The following is a 15,409-nucleotide window of genomic DNA, read 5'->3' as shown; positions in this document are numbered from 1 at the left end:
TACATATATTCCAGATAAGAGGCTTGTGGATGTTTTTCTGAATAGATGTAATAAATCTGAAAAGAGAAGCTGTTTGTCTTATTTCTTGAGCTTATAAAATGTCCAATAACTCATCCAAAAGCTTAATTTCTCATAAGCAAGGAAAGAAGGAAAATAACATTGGGGGTTATCTATTATGCTTTACATAATATCACCTAATCCTCGGAAAACCATTTAAGGTAAATAATAGATCTCTATTTTATAGATGACAGAATTGATGTTTAGAGAGATAAAGTAACTTGTTCAAAGTCATGCAGCTTTGGTGAAGGCTTGAATACGGAGGCTCTTCCTTCCAACAGGCACTTTTCCTGGCCTCTTCATTCTACTAAATATACCTGAAGGATGTTAAGGAGGTAAAATGAAAAGTGGAGCAAACATTTTCAGTTTTTAGCTCTGAATTTTTGGCTGACATTTTAATTCATCTGTTTAAAACTTATGTTAACTTAAAACCCTGAAAAAGAAAGAAAATTATTCTATATTTTAACTTTTGGAAAATATATAGGGAAAAATATTAACAACTAAAGAGAAATCTAAGACTAGTAAGATATACGTGTATATATATGATTAAATATATATATTTCTATATCTATATATGCTTATTTGAATATATATACTTCTATGTCTATATCCATATGTTAATTCATATGATATCTATATCTATATGCACATCCATATCTATCATTTGATTCATTAATGTGTTCATCTATCTCTATTAGATAAGAAGATTCTCCCAATGTTTCATTATGCTCTTCTTCCTATGTTGAAAGAAATTACTATGTACTTGCCAATATATCTTTAAAAATAGAAGCTATAATCCAAATCTAATGCATTTCCTTCCCCACGAGCATAGAATCCTTTTTCCTGGGCAACAATAAATGTAGAAGAAGGCTTAATAAATGTTATCAGGGATGCAGTGATGGACATGCAGCTACATACAACCTGTATTAGCAGGTGGCAAGTAGTGTTGCTATCTTTCCTGATAAAACCAGCAAAATGTTTTGTAGGGAGGATGCCTGGGTTCTCTGAGTAAGGGGTTTGCCCAGGCATTGTAAAAAACATAGTGAAGAAAAGGAGATGCCAAAACTAGGACCAGACAAGGGATCCAGAAGGCTCTCTCATGCAGGTAAAACTGTGAGGTTTGTATAATTTGCTACCTGGGAATTATTAATAATAAAGTGATGTGCTATGTGGGTACTGTCATCCCGTTTTTCCTGGAGGTTTTTAGACAAAAGTTATCCCTAACTACAAAGACATATCACTGCCTCAGGCTGGTGCAAAAGACACTATTGTCAGATTGCTCTGAGAAATCTGGACCTACCTCTATCCTCACTGTCTGAATCCTTGTTTCAAAAGAGCAGCCTCATCACTGCCTGTCAGAAGTACGACTGGCTGGTCTGCCACTGCTGTTTCTTAACATGGGTAAGAAATCCCACTACGTGCTGTTTTCAGCCTGTCTAAATGTTTATTTTCTGTTTTAGCTGCAAATCTTACACTTCTTTCTCCATTTTTTTTCCATTGTGTTAAAATACTGAGCAAGTGCTCTGGTCTACACCAGGTCACACATTCTTTTTAAAGATTGTTCTTGGAGACCTTGTACTTGTTAGTCTTATGTAACACGCTGAGTTTTTTCAGAGAAATAAATTCAGTGAAATTATCATTTAGTATAGCTTAACGCAGGTCCAAAGACTGAGGAAAATCACACTATGAAAAATAAAAATTAAAATTAAAAAGGCACACCTTTTTCTTTTTCCTTTTTCTGTTCTACAATGTTATACAGAATGTGGCTTTGTCCAGGTCACTCCCCTACTCAATTACTTCAGTAGCCCCACATTGCCTACTGGAAAAAGGAGAAATACTGTGTTCTGTGTGCCGATGACAAGTTAGCAACTTTATACAACTTATTTAACCCTCAGAAACCTGCTACTCTACTTTCCCAATAGTACGTGTAGCTATAAATGGATAAACTGCAAATCTGGCTTTCTATGCCCTTTGCAGCATTAAAGGTGATATCCCTCTATGCCTTTATGGATTCCACCTCCTAGACAAAGCCAACCACTCTGGTTTCTATGCTTTTCTCACCATTGAGATTTTGCTCATGTTGTTCCTCCCTGCACCCCCTCCTAAAAATGCCCTTCTCCTTGTATTTCACCTTCAGATCCTAATATTCTAGCACTCCCTTATTCTAAATGCAGCTTCCTATTATCTCTCTGCTGTGCTCCAAGCTGCTACTCCAAGCACATTGTGATCTCTTCCTCCTCTGAATGGCCAATGGCCAAAATAAGGTATGTGAAATTCCTAAACACACTTTGTACCTGTGCCATCTTTTTCCATGTGCATATTGTTCTATGAGACCCGAAGATCTTGTGTAAATAGGAACTTTCATTATATTTTATACCATATATTAGTAAATGATTTAATAGGCTAAATTATCTAACATCCAAGTTTTAGATAATATGAATATTTAAAAGTCTGCTTTATTCTAAATTCTAACTAAGTTCCAATGAAATTTTTATTTTTTAATGCTTTGAATATTTATTATATTAACTTTAATTTCGCTTATAATGTGGTAGAATTCAATAGCAAAGACATGGAATCAACCTAAATGCCCACCAACAGTTGATTGGATAAAGAAAATGTGGTACATATATACCATAAAATACTATGCAGTCATAAAAAGACAAAGCATTTCCTTTGCAGAAACGTGAATGCAGCTGAAAGCCGTTATCCTATGTGAATTAACGCAGAAACAGAAAACCAAATACCATGTGTTATCACTTTTAAGTAGGAGCTCAATATTGGGTGCTCATGAACATAAATATGACAATAATAGATAATGAAGACTACTAGAGGCGGGAAAGGAGGGGAGAAAAGGTTTGAAAAACTAATTGTTGGGTACTATGCTTAGTACCTAGGTGCTGGGTGGTGGGGTCATTTGTACTTCAAACCTCAGCATCAGACAATATACAGAGCTGGCAAACTAGCACATGTACCCCCCTGAATCTAAACTAAAAGTTGAAAAACAAAAAAAGGAAACAAAAAGAAAGTGGTAGAATAGAAACTCAATGTTAAAAAAGAACAAAGGAAGAGATGAAGATAAACAGCAACAACAACAAAAAGAGAGAGTTGAAGGTAAAATAGTTTTGAGTATGGAGTGACATTACAGAAAGTACAATTTCATTAACCTGTGAATATGAGAAAAGTGGTGTGATGGTGCCATTTTCTAAACAATGACAGTCCTTCAATATTAAATACTCACAGGAAAAGTAAACTAATTGCCATATAAATACAAATCACTGGGCTAAGTGAATATACATACATCTTCTCACACAGACGTGTAATGTCAAGATTAGTATCAACTGTTTATAGGAGAGAAATTCAGGCTGAGAGACATTATTGCTTGCTTAATGTCACAGAGCATCTAGATGACAAATAAAAATGTGCTGTATCTGAATTGAAAGTTCATGAGATGGAGAGTAGCTTCGCAGGATCCTGTGGAACCAGATGCCAGTTTGTGGAGCATGTCTGGTTTGCATCAGTGATCCCAGTGCACCAATTTTTATCACTGGCTGTTTTTTTTCTTGCTTTTTTGCCCCACAGGCATAGTGCTCCCACATGACTTTGAATACCTCTACAAGCTCCATTACATAAAATTCATACCCAGCTGCTGAGGAACACAAATACTGTTCTACCCAAGAAGGTTTGCATTTTGAAAGGAAAGAGTTAGCTGGACCCATGGTAAATATAAACAATTTTTATTTATCCATTAAAATAAAATGGTCCAAAAAATAAAAACGATAGAATGAATATTAGCAATAGTCTAGTGATTTTATAAAATTGGGGGCATTCTTGGAAACTTTAATCTAGGAAAAACATATACATTTATTGTACAATAGCGAACACTCTTGAGAGTGTCCTTAGACACTCTTTTAGACAAATTAGAATGACATTCACACTATTTAAAACACCTGCTGAGTAAACAGACAACCTAAAGAATAGGAGAAGATATTCACAAACTATACATCCAACGATGTATGAATATCCAGAATCTAAAAGGAACTTAAACAATTCATCAAGCAAAAAAACCAAATAACCCCATTAAAAAGTGGACAAAATACATGAACAGACACTTTTCAAAAAAAGACATACAAAACAGCCAGCGAACACTTAAAAAATGCTCAACATCGGTAATCATCAGGGGAATGCAAGTCAAAACCATATATCACAATAGTCAGAAGGGCTATTATTAAATGTCAAAAAATAACATGCTGGCAAGGCTTCAGAGAAAAGGGACACTTATACTTTGTTGGTCAGAATGTAAATTAGCTCAGTCACTGTGGAAAGCAGTTTGGAGATTTCTAAAATAACTTAAAACAGAACTGCCATTCGATTTGGCAATCCCATTACTGGGTATATACCAAAGGAAAGTAAAATAGTTCTACCAAAAAAGACACATGAACTCGTATGTTCATCACAGCCCCATTTACAAGAGCAAAGATATGGAATCAACGTAGATGACCACCAACAGTGAATTGGGGAAAGAAAATGTGGTACATATACACCATGGACTGGTACACAGCCATAAAAAAGAATGAAATCATGTCCTTAGCTGCAACATGGATTCAACTGGAGGCCATTTTCCTAAGTAAATTAACACAGGAACAGAAAACCAAATACAACGTGTTCTCACTCATAAGTGGGAGCTAAATATTGGGTACTCATGGATGTAAAGATAAGAACAATAGACACGGGACTACTAGAGGGAGGAGAATGCGAGGAGGGCAAGGGCTGAAAAACTACCTATTGGGTATTATGTTCATTCCCAGGATGACAAGATCATTTGCACACCAAACCTCAGTGTCACACAATGTAGCCATGTAACAAATCTGCACATGCACTTTCTGAATCTAAAATAAATGTTGAAATGATCAAAATAAATAAGTAAATAAGATATTTGCTCAACTATGTATGAGTGTCTTGTCTTTGATTTTAGATTTTAAAGAAATAATATTTGGAAGATTGACAAATTGTTAAAGGTTTTAAGATGCTTCACTAAACACTCTTTAAATATAACCTATATACTTAATATGGTGAACCTGAAAGTGTGATGCTTAAATTCCAGAACACGAGATGTTGTCTCAATTTGCTCTAGGTCATGGAGTAAATTACTATAATCTTTAACACGTTCAGATTTTAAAAGGACCATGTGAAAGTCTTGTAATGAATTAACTTCCTTTTACCCAGCTGCTTATATATGCAGTTTTGGGCAGCACAGTTCATGTTATGCAAGACAATAGTTTCTATTGTTGCTATCACTGTGGTTATCAGAGAGATAATTCTTTTTCCTTGTAAAAATGAAACACTTTAAAATTAATGTGAAGAATGGAGTAAGATAAATGCCACAAAATATATCAGGTTAGAAAAATGATGAGATTTTATAAAATACCTAATATGTCAAGAAGAGTTGATTATAAAATTATTACATTAATGTACTACCCACTATGATCTATGAAATTTTTAGCTTCCATCTGTCTATGCTAGAATGCTAGAATAACTTATTAAACATGCATATTTATTTTTCAGTCTTTTTTTTTGCAGCTGCTATATTTTACATTATTGTTAGAAGGAGTGAAACATAACTAACAAATAAACAGGGTTAATTCCTTGGTTATTGGCACATGAGACATTTTTCTTGAAACATATTAGTGTGTTGAACCAATATTTGAGCATTTACTATTAAGAAATCATGCTTATAGATGGTGAGGACCAAAAAATACTTTATTTCATCAAATTTAAGATGTCATTTCTTTCAAGATGCTACATTTTTATATATGATTCTGAAGGAAAAGGATGCTAGATGCCATTGATTGTAAGACACATCCTTCATGTTTTCCTTGAGAGTGATATCGAAGAAAAAAATATATATCATGATTTCAAGGATGTGGAATTGCAACACTCTGTGTTTTAAATTCAATAAAAAATTGTATGGTCTGGTTTACTAAGACAGTGAATTCAGTGCACAGTTAAGAGAACAGAAAATCTATAGGAGAGGCATCTTTACACATTTTTACCAGAGGGAATGACAAAATGAAAATTGATGTCTCATTTGCATTGGGCATAGAAAGCTAATTTAAGGAAACCGGATGTGGTTAATTCTTGGAACAATTAAATACTCTTGGAGAGTAGGTGGTCATAATTTGAAGAATTAATTCAATATGAAGGAATTCAATATGAAGAATAAATTTACAATGAGGAATTCTGGAGTCAGGAAAATAAAGAGAACTCAAAATTAAAGTAACAAGACCCTGGTCATAAGTAAAGGCAGAAAGATTAAACAGAAACTTTGCCATGAATAAATTATTCTAATAGGTGCTGGTGAATGAAGAGGGAGTGAAATTAGTAGAATCTAGTATATTAATACTTGACTTCAAAATTTGAAGTGTGAATGATGGACACAAGCTGGTATACTACTTGTGGAGAGAATAAAGCTAAGAAATAAAGCTAAGAAAATGATTTTAGTGTTAGATGTTGTAGATGGTTGTAGACGGTTAGATGGTGTAGACAGGACTACTGATTGACTACTAAGATTATATTGGAAATTTGTAGTGACAGCAAAAAGGAAAACTTATGGCTTATGTGATAAATTTAAGAATAATGATAGCAGAAACATAATGTCTTCTCTTCCTCCTCCTCTCACTAAGGAAAAGGTAAAACGCAGAATTTATTACACATTTTGGCCACATATGCAGTGGCCCCTTGCAGTCACCCACTGTGTGTTTTTTCCTCATACATGACTTGACTATTTCTCTCTCTTTCTCTCTCTCTTTCTCTCTGCCCCCTCCCTCTCACTCTCCTTATTTTTTTCTCTTTCTCTTTCACTCACTCAACCTTGTTTAAGAAATTGACTGATAAACCATGATTGATGTCTGATCAGGTTGTTTATAATTTAATGCATAAGGCAGATACACATATACAATTCTACACGAGGAAAATGCAATCAGCAAAACACAAAATTTGTAAGCAAAATATTATTAGGGTTCAGAGACTAGGAAATTCTTCTGGCCAAAGAGAATTCCTTCTGCGAGATGAAGTCTATGTAGTAGGAGAATATGAGTTCTACAGTGAATCCTGGTTAGAATTATTCAGAAATAAGTATTGTTGATGTTTGCCTAGTTTAAAAAAGTGAACTGTAAAACAGTATAGAAAAGAATGAAAATTATTCATTATCTCACACAAGAGAAATAACCACAGTAAATAACACGTCCTTCCTCTCATCTATATATTTTTTTATATATGGACCATACTGTGTGTATGTTGCATAACTTGATTTTACCACTTAATGTTACATCCTAAGCATTTACCCAACTCTTTAAAGAATATAGACAGCAATACTTACTTATTATATATACTGTCTTAGGTGGATACATTATATTTTACTTAATCTTTTATTATTACACATTTTGATATTTCCAAGTTTCTTTATTGTAAGTAATGCCTCAACGCTTGTCAGATTAGTTTCTTAGGATAGGTTGCTATCAGTGACATTACTGCATAAAAGGTGTGAACAATTTGAAAACTTGTAAACTGGTAAACATAGGAAACTGGTAAACTGGTAACTTTTACATGGAAACATGGAAAACTTGTAAACTGGTAAACCTTTGAAAACTGGTAAACCTTTGAAAACTGGTAAACATGACCAAACAGCTTTCTCTATAGATTGTGAAAATGTACAATGCCATTTGAGTGTGAGAACGTCTGTCTTAAATACTCTTATATTTGTTCAATGTTTTTACTTCCATTATGAATGTATAATGATTGGAATGAGAAAAAAATCATTTTTAACAACTATGTATTTCATTAATTTAAAACATTAAACACTTATAAAATAATTTGTTAGATAGACACAGTCTGTCTTTTAGATGCTCTGTTTAACATAATTTGACCATGTGTTGAGGTTTATAACTATGCAATAGATTTATTGTATGATTTCATTATAGGTTAGAATAGTAATCCTCTGTCAGATTTCTTTGAAATGTATTTCAATTTATATTGTTTAAGATTAACAGATGATTCAGAAAATCGATTCTATAAACCCTTCAATTTTTGGTTTCTTTCATTGCTCACCATCAAATCCTTTCCATATTTTATAATTAATTACTAAGTATATAATTTATTTTAGTGTTGAAATAATGTATTAAAGTATATTTTATTATTTAATCCTTCTGAGATTTACTTTATTAAAAAATAAAGTAGGCCGGGCGCGGTGGCTCACGCGTGTAATCCCACCACTTTGGGAGGCCGAGGCGGGTGGATCACGAGGTCAGGAGATCGAGACCATCCTGGCTAACACGGTGAAACCCCATCTCTAGTAAAAATACAAAAAATTAGCTGGGCGTGGTGGCGGGTGCCTGTAGTCCCAGCTACTCTGGAGGCTGAGGCAGGAGAATGGTGTGAACCCGGGAGGCGGAGCTTGCAGTGAGCCGAGATTGAGCCACTGCACTCCAGCCTGGGCGACAGAGCGAGACCCTATCTCAAAAAAATATATATATAAAATAAAGCAGAATTTATCAAGTACCAATTTTTTAGATAACCTCTTTGTCTATTCACTTTGTGATTTTTCCTTTAAGACACATTAACCAATTACATACCTCTGGGTCTACTTCTGGTCTCTCTATTCTGTTCACTTGATATTACTGTCTATCACTATGCCAAAACCAAACTCATGTAAACTATTTGAGTTTTAAGATTTGTTTAGTTTCGGCTGGGCGTGGTGACTCACACCTGTAATCCCAGAACTTTGGGAGGCCAAGGCGGGCAGATCACGATGTCAGGAGTTCAAGATCAGCCTGGCCAACATGGTGAAACCCCATCTCTACTAAAAATACAAAAAGTAGCTGGTCATGGTGGTGCGTGTCTGTAATCCCAGCTACTTGGGAGGCTGAAGCAGGAGAATCTTTGAATCCGGGAGGCGGAGGTTGCAATGAGCGGAGATCGCACCATTGCACTCCAGCCTGCACGATGAACGACGAAGCAAGAGTCTATCTCAATAAACAAATAAACAAACAAATAAATAAATAAATAAATAAAATTTGTTTTGTTTATCCAGCCAAGCTCATTATGAAAGCATGTATTAGTTTAAATTTTTCTTTAAGTATCTCAGTGGGATTTTGGTTTCTTTAAAATCTTGCTCCGTTTATATTGGGATATTTTACATATTTTAATGTTACTACAATTTAGTGCTTTTTTAAACTTTTTTTTCCTCTTTGAAAGACTGATTTTATGTCCTTTCTGTATATACCCAGAAATGGAATTGCTGGATCATATGGTAGTTCTGTTTTTGTTTTTTTTTTTATACTTTAAGTTCCAGGGTACATGTGCACAACGTACAGGTTCTCACTCATAGGTGGGAATTGAACAATGAGAACACTTGGACACAGGAAGGGGAACATCACACACCGGGGCTTTTTTAAACTTTATGTCATCTAAATAATTATTGATGATAAAAAGAAACATTTTTGAATGTTGTATAATTACCCTTTAATCCATACATTTAGGGAACTTTAATTAGTTCAGTTAATAATCTTAGTTTTAAAAATGTTTAAAGATTCTTTTCTTCTCAAATAATTATCTTTTCTTCTTCTCCTTTGATTTATCCTATGCTTTATTATATTGACCATTATTTCCTGGATAACGTCTTAAAAATGTTTTAAAAACGGTGGTAACAGACGGCTTTTTTTTTTTTCGGATCTTAGTGAGAAGGCAATTTTGTTTCACTGTTAAGCATGCTATTGACTGTCGGTTTAAAACAGTCTTTTGAGTTAATATGTATTTAATGCCTTTCTAAAGTCAATTCAACATATTTTAACTTCTGAATCACTTGATCTGCTATTCTATATTAATATATTTCCTAGCATTAAAATAGAAATTCACTTCTAAGATAAATCCTATTTAGACGAGATAGGGCGCTTTTAGGGTGATATGGCTATAGACAATAAACCCTATTTTGTAGTTCTAAGTTATTCTGTTAACTAAATCTCTGTAATTCCTTTGTGTATAACCTTGTCACTTATTTTTACCAAAGTAAAACTATTTATTTTGTGGTTATCTTTTCAGGTTTTGACTTTAAGACTATACCATATCCAGAACATAAATTATTGAGTTTTCTGCTACTCCTTTACTTTGCAAGCATTATTATTATTTCTTTTTTAATGTTAGTAAAGTTAAAAGTGTATAGGTCTGAAAGAAAGATCACTCCTAAAATATTTGAGCTTAAAGATTTTTGTTGAGAAAAATTATCTCATAGATTTTATATTCTGTATTATAATTACTTCAATAAAAATTTCTGGCCAACATATTATTAAACCACATTATAGAAAATTTAGAAACTTGAGAGAAATCAAATCACCTAAATTCAATTTATCAATAATCTATCTATCTACCGATCTACCTATATATCAATTTATACAAATTGACATTGTACTTTATATATAATTTTGATTTATTTTTTATTTTACATCATCTCAGCAGTATTGTTGATGTTTCAGCTTAAAATACATGGTAACAATTATTTTAACTCAGCTCTATATTTGAGATATTTCAATAATTCATATCTTAAAGTTTCATATCATTGCAACCCCATTATATATTTTAATTTTGATTTTAAAATGTCCTTAAGTTATTTTTATTGATGATTTGTTGATACTATGATTTTTCAGCCTTTGCATGAATAAAACTATATCTGAGTTTGAAGACAGATGATTTTTTTTGTCTTTCCTCTACTTACATGCTTTTTTGTTGTTTATTTTTTGTAAGCTATCAAATTATCACAATGTGCCTATAGCCTGATACAATAAACATACTCAAACTACATGCTTAAATTTATTTTTTGGCTTAGATTCATTGCTTAAGTTTATGTTAGATACTGAATAATTTTTAAAGGAACACATTGGTGTTTCTGGACTTCTTTTTTCTGTTTCTTTATAAAGAAATTCCAAGTACTTAAGGCTATATAATAAGAAATTATTCCTAGAGTAATAAAAAAATTAGCGTAATGTTGCCTAGAGCTAACACTTTCTTACATTCTTGAGGAAAGGAAGAAATTTTCTGACATGTATTGCTCTTTTCATTTCTAGGGATCTATTCTTTCTCTTAGTTTTTAGGCAACATTTCCTGTCTTTTGACAGGAAGTTTCTGAGGTTTCTTCATCTCCTCAATTTCTGACAATAGAGTGTTCAGTTTTATTTTCCACCATTCCATTAACTGTCCTGGTGCTGTTAATATCCTCCATTTTATATATAAAATGAAGAGCAGTATAATGTGCCCACTTCCTAGTCCTGTCTCAATTTCCTAATGGGCATTTATCTAATTGGTTCATCTAGAGCTAAATGCCTCTTTTGTCACTCCTCGCTCATTCCTCACAAGGTTTCTGATTATCAGCAGATCACTCCAAGGCTATCTGTGGTCTCCCTTCATTAAATGAGTTATATCCTTTGCCTGAAAATCACAAGTCCTGCACACAATGTGAAGAAAATGTTCTATTTCCTGTTATGCCTTTTTTTTTTTTTTTTGGCTGAAATTGTAGCCTTTCAATGGATTTAGAAAGGCAGGGTCTGAGGGTGGTAGGTTGAGGAGGAAAAACATCTGCCAATATTACTTGATGTTGTGCTGGGATTTCTGATTGAGGCAGGCTCCTGTTCTTCAATCAAAGTATACAGAGTAGAAGAGGGGCTAATAATTCCGTAGCCTAACTCCAAAGAAGAGTTTACTTTAAAATTCAGTTTATCCATCTGTCTTGATTTTCTAGAAATCACTTCTGAAGTTTTACAAATATTTTCCTTTTTCCATTAGTGTTGATGACTACTATACTCTGTTGTCTTTTTCTGTTTCCACATATATTTAAATAATAAGTTATGAGAAGCATATTATGAAAAGTTAGCTTGATGTCATCTTCACTTGGATTTCCACCTTATGCAGAAGAAACAATATAAGCGGTCAGAAGTGTGAGAAAATGGGGGTATTTCTGGGAAAAAGCTAAGAGTTATACAGTTTTATATTGGATTGTAAAATGAAGATCCATTAACATTTTTCACCTAAAACTTGGCATTATGAAGCTCTATGTAATGAAAATTTGACCACGATTCATCCAATGGGTCAGGGATTTGTGAGGTATCTTGCAATGGTTCAAGTGAGAGGGAATTCAGGGTACTGTTAGATTGAGACATTTATGACAGTATATAGGACTTAGGAGGTCAAATTGTGCAATGGCTAGTTGTCAAAATTAGACTGCTTGTTCACTTTAGAGTAACTTACTATGAAGCCACTTACTAACCATATAATCCTGGGCATGCTTCTTAACTTCTCTGTGCAGCATTTACCTCAGAATTGGAGGTGGTTACTGGGTGTTCTTTATAGGATTGGCAATTGCACCAATACTAAGAGCTCAATACATTTAAGCCATTATTATTGCTCACATATTATTACTTCCTCAAAAGTGAGCTTACTATAAGCAGTAACCACACAGGTGGAACAATCCCCTTGAATACTGAGCTTTCTACCCCAAAAAAGTGTCATAAGGATGCATTTATATCTTTCCTGCTCAACTAGCTAGGGTTGTTGAGAAATGGTCCTTAAATTGGTATTAGTATGTTCAGAACCTTGTTTACAGTTATTTAAAAAACACTTCCAAGTGTTGTCATCTGAATTCTGGTTTTTATTTGGAGTTAATAATATGGATATATTTACCCTCTCTTAAACTCTAATAAATAAATCTATGTCTATTTTATAAGTATTTGACTCCACTCGTGAACTTCGTTTTTCCTGCTTTTTGTGAATTTGAGAGCTTTGATTTCTCTGTTATGCTAATCAAAGTGTTTTCACTTGCATATCTTTCATTTACTTATGAGGGTGAGAAGAATGAGATAACATTGGGTTGGTACTTCATTTGTTTAATTTTTTGTAATAGGCAATTGGAATGTATGTAAATGAAGATGATTTTCTTATTAGAGGCAATTGGTACGTTCTTCCTACTAAAATTAAGTGCCCTCTTGGAAACTTATAAAAACAACAAATACATAATCTTGGAACTTCTGTCAGTATTTCATTACTTGGAGAGAGATCAGTAAATGTTAGAGATTAGGACATATCTGCCTTGTGACATCAAAAATTTATTTGGCTTGTTAGAATTTTGAAACCTCAGCCCAGTCCAGGAATAACAGTTATTTGTTCAGCTCAACATGTTAAAGGAACACCTGTGACTTTTGCAATTTAAAATGAGAGAGTCTAATTTATTGTCACAGGAAATGTAGTTGTTTATGTGTAAGACACCTTTATGTCAAATGTCTCTAGAACAGAGTGCAAGTTTGAAAAGCACAATAATTCCTGGGGAAGATAAGCTAAATTTTATTTATAGGAAAAGTATTAATAGTAAAAAAAAAAAAAAAAAAAAGACTAGCATTTAAGTACTAGCCATTTTGCAGGCATGGCCTAACTTATCCAATCTCCATGATGACATAATTATTTTTATTTTTTTCACTTTACAAAAGAAGAGACTCTTAGACTTGCCCTGATTATGCAGACAGTAAATAGACTATTTGGACAAAGACATTTTGATTCAGAACTGGAGCATAGAGGCACTATACACAACTTCCTAATAATTCAAATGTGTAAACAGCTTTAATCACAAAAGTGACTCCTTGAAAATGATGGAATATGAAAAGATATCATCACTGCTGTGGAAGAAAGGCATTCATCCCTTTTGTAATTCTAACATGCCAAAGTAGGGGAAATCAGCCATCTTAATCAGAAGGCTCTGGGACAAAAATAAAAAATATTATTTAGTAGCAATAAAATGTCACTTGGTTCTGAGAGGAGACTATTAATAAACTATCTTATGAGCAAAAATGATGGCAATTGGTGGCAATTGTTTAATCAAATAAAAATAAACTTTACTAAGGCAGAATTTACACATAATGATATTTACCAAATTTAAATGTGGAACTTGATGAGTTTTAGAATATACATATACATACTGAAAAATACATATAGCCAAATATCATACGTAGAATATTTCTGCTACCTCAAAAATTTAGCTTATGTTCTTTTGCACTAAATCATCTCTTCTAACCTATCATCTCTGGCAACCATTGATATGCTATTTCTCTTTACAGTGTTTTCATTTTCTAGAATTTCTTATAAATGAAATTATACAGTATGTAGTTCTTTATGTCTGGCTTGTTTTACTTAGCATTATGCTTTGGACACTTACCTATGTTGTTGTGTGTATCACTTATTTCTTTTCATTGTTGAGTAGTATCTCATTATAAAAATATACCCTAATTTATTCATCTGTTCAAAAATTGGTGGATATTTGAGTTTTTTCCCATTTTTGGCTATTGTTGACAAAGCTGCTTTGAACCTTTATGTCCATTTGTGTGTGTGTGTGTGTGTGTGTGTGTGTGTGTGTGAGTGATACAGGACCTAGAATGAAATTATTTAGGCAGATAGTGAGGGCCACTCTCGAGGTTTCACTTTTAACAAAAAGCAGCCCCCAAATTGCTTATTTTCTAACAAGAGTAGCCTGAAAAATAGAGCTGCAAACATAGATAAGCAAGCTGGAAGCTAGCACAGGTAAATGCCGGCAGCTGTGCTAACAGGAAAGGATAGGCTACCTGGGAGCCAGGCCTATCCATGGAAGATCCTTCTTCCCTTTTCTTTTTCACCACCTGTGCAGTAAGGGAATAGGCAACTTGTCACCGAAAGGCCAGGTAGAGAATTCATCTGCATAATAAAAGATTAGGGTGGGGCGGCCAGCTTCTTCGCACACTATGTAAATGCACAGCTGGTCCAACCAATCTTTTGGGGCCTATGTAAATCAGACACCACCTCCTCAAGCTAGTCTGTAAAACCCCGAGCATATCACCACAGAACCAGAAGAGCTGCTCCAGGGCCCCTCTCTCCCTGCAAGAGAGAGAACTTTTCTTTTTCTTTCACCTATTAAACCTCCACTCTTAACCTCAATCCTGTGTGTTCCCGTCCTTGATTTCCTTGGCATGTGGTAATGAACCTCAGGTATCACCCTAGAAGCATGACTCCGCTTCAAAAGGTTTCCATTTGTATTGGATTAATGTCTAGGAGTGAGATTTCTTGGTCACATGGAAAGTATATGTTTAACTTTGTAAGAAACTGCCAAACTGTCTACCAAGAGGAGGTACCATTTTATATTCTAATTAACAATATATGAAAGTTTCTCTCACTTTTGATATTGGCCAAATTTTAAATTTTAGCATTTCAGATGTGTAGTGGTTTCTCATTGTGGCATTAATTTTATTTTCTTAATTATCAATAATGCTGAACATATTTTTGCATTCTTACTTGC

This window comes from Pan paniscus, chromosome 9, assembly GCF_029289425.2.
Source record: "Pan paniscus chromosome 9, NHGRI_mPanPan1-v2.0_pri, whole genome shotgun sequence".
Taxonomy (NCBI): Eukaryota; Metazoa; Chordata; class Mammalia; order Primates; family Hominidae; genus Pan; species Pan paniscus.
This window is presented reverse-complemented; position numbering follows the sequence as displayed.